Genomic DNA, 3128 nt, shown 5'->3' on the forward strand with positions numbered 1-3128 from the left:
CGATTCTGTGTACGCAGCACAGGCAGTACATGTAGACCTGTGCCACTGGAGAAGAAAAGGTTTTGTGACTTCAACTGGGTATCCGGTAAAACACTTGCAGCAGTTACTGGAATTAGAGCAAGCATTGTTGCTACCAAAGCAGGTGGCAATTATTAAGTGCAAAGGACATCAGAGAACAGAGACTCAGATAAACAGAGGTAATAATGTAGCTGATTTGGCTGCCAAGGTAGCAGCCGGTTATCAGGTAGCTCAGGGAGCTATGAAAGGGATCCAAGACCTAAGGGGGTCAGAGTTTAAGGAGCCTAGGACAGGCACTCAGGACCCAGAAGGTCCAGCTCAGGGAGCTAAACAGATGAGTCAAGACCCTGCAGAACGGGGTTATGTTTGTGAGACAGAGTTGAGTTTGCAGATTATTAGGGAAATACAGAATAAAGCTGCTCCTAATGAAAAGCAGGAGTGGCTAGGACAAAAGGGCATCTAAGGATCAGACAGGATTGTGAAGAAACCACAAAGGTAAAATAGTAGCCTCGGCAGGACTACTTAGTTTGCTGTGTCAAGAGGCACACAGCAGAAGACACTGTGCAAGCTCCAAGATTAATAGTCTGATCTCTCAAAACTGGTGGCATCCGCATTTGAGGGATATCACCAAGTACTTTGTTGCAACGTGTGATACATATAACCAGTTCAACACCAGAGCCGATCTGATAATAGAACACACTTCTCAAACGATGATCTATGTCTGGTTGAACAGATGTTTGAGATAAAACACAAGTTTGGGCTGTCTATCATGCAGCCTCTCAAGGTCTTGTTGAGTGTGCAAACAGAACTATAAAAGAAGGGCTCGCGAAAGCCTGCGCAGACACTTACTTACCTTGGTTGAAGCTCTACCTATTGTATTGTTCAACCTCAGGTCCACTCTGAATGCGACACTTAATGTAAGCCCACATGAAATCCTGACAGGGAGGAAGATGCCCTGTCCTCTAACTGTTCAAAGGTCAAAGGTCAAAGTGTTTATTTGTCATATGCAGTTAGGAAATGTGTTTCCCTCTAACTTTTATGCCTAGAGATTTAACACCTCTTCTTTTACAGCATGCTGACATGAGTGAATATGTCAGACAACTGAACAATGCTGTGATGAGTGTCTTTGAGCAGGTTATTGAAATCCTGAGCAGGGACCAACCTGAGGAACCAACACCAGCTGCAGTGGACAGCTGGATCTGTCGAAAGGTGCATAAACTTTGCTGGTCAGAGCCACATTGGAAAGGTTCTTATAAGGTAGCAGAAACTACCACATACCGTGTTAAACTGTGGCTCACTGAGAACAAGCTAAGTAACTGGATCCATAAGACACATTGTTCTCCAGCTGAGGATCCAGCTGGACGGACAGTGAATGAGGTCAGGGTTGATTTAAGAACCTCATTACCTGAGTTGATATACAATCCTGTAGAACCAGAGCTACAGTCAGAAGAGGACCTACACTAGTGTAATATTTATCAGAGAACAAAAACGTTGACAGAGACAGCAGACAAAATGCCTAGTCTGACAAGTTTAGGCAGTTGTCCTGGTATGGTTATGTGTGTACTGGGCCTCATTAGCCTAGTTATAGTGGTACTCATATTGTGGTGAGAAACAAGGTCCCACATACACCGTGAGAAAAGAGCTAATGTCCTGATTCCACTCGGGTTGGTTTTTAATTTGGGTAAAACTTCTACTTTAATGATAGATGATTCTTGATTGCTCTGTGTGGCCACAGCAAGAGCAATTAAGACAGTTTGATAAATATATTTCTATACTGTCCTATGTCTAGTTTAATGTTCAGTGTCTTACTAATCTTACTAATCTCATTAACCTCACTAATCTTACCAGAAATTTAGTTAGGTTTCAGGAGCAACTGGCAGCCACTTCTCTTATGTTGTATTAGAACAGATTGGCATTAGACTTCATTCTGACTGAAAAAGGAGGTGTTTGTATTTTGATTGGGCAACAGTGCTGTACTTACATCTTAAATAATACTGCTCCTGATGCCTCTATTGCTAGGGTTGAAATTTAGCAGAGGAGATGGCTGACCATTTAGAAATTAAAAATTGCATTGATGATTGGTTTGTTAAAATTTTTGGCAAGTGGAAAAATTTAGTGATTTCTTTGCTTACATCTTTTGTGGCAGCAGTTACTTGACTTTGCTGACCCTGTGTGGATGCTGCAGCATCCCCTGCATTAGGCATATTTGTTTAAAGTGTATCACCACTGCCACTGATAATAGATACCCCAATATCCTTGGGAAACTATGCCCATGATCTCACTCACTGAGCCCGGTGAGTCTGAGATTGAAGAGGACCCCTCAATAGGGAAGAAGACCGTGGCCTCTGTACACATTATTGCTAAGGGTTAATACATATCCACATATATTCTTGCATACACGTAGGTGGTGTGGACTCATAGGTGTGTGATTGATTTTGATTACTGGGTAGAATTTTGTGATAAATGTGTGATACTGGAAGAAGATCTTTGGTCTCCAGCATAATGTATTCCTCTTGCAAATGTTATGATTAACCATTGACTGTTTGCTACAGGTTGTTTAGACATTTCCACGCTTTTGTCTGAAAAATGCTATAATTGCAATGAAGACCAGTTTACACATAGAAGCTTACATATAGGATCACTGCAACGAAGACCAGCTTACATGCCTATATTTTTTATGTTATTATTTCAGATTTTTCCCTAGGTACTCAGCTCTGGGCTTTCCCTGGAGGGGGTGGTATGGGGAGCCTCTCTCCTCCTTGGATGCCTAATCTGGGGACAACAGGGACATTTGATTTAGGTTGACGCAATAAAAATCGTGTCAAAAGGGAGAATTTGTTAGAAATTAATAATTCAGCCAGATAATTATTAGACATTAATGTGTTTTAATGTGTTATTAATACAGTTGGTAATATTTGAAGTCTGCTCTAGTGTGCTTTGCTTCAAGGTTAGAAGATAATGATAAATCTGAAAAGTGTACCTTGACACCAATTGTTTTCTTGTATTAATCTGGTGTTAGATTCATGTCTGAATGAATGGTTTAGTTACACACCACGTAACAACATACTGTACACACACGGAGTTCTTAATTTGTTCTGATTAATGCTTGA

Source organism: Monopterus albus, unplaced genomic scaffold, assembly GCF_001952655.1.
Source record: "Monopterus albus unplaced genomic scaffold, M_albus_1.0 scaffold105.1, whole genome shotgun sequence".
NCBI classification, from domain to species: Eukaryota; Metazoa; Chordata; class Actinopteri; order Synbranchiformes; family Synbranchidae; genus Monopterus; species Monopterus albus.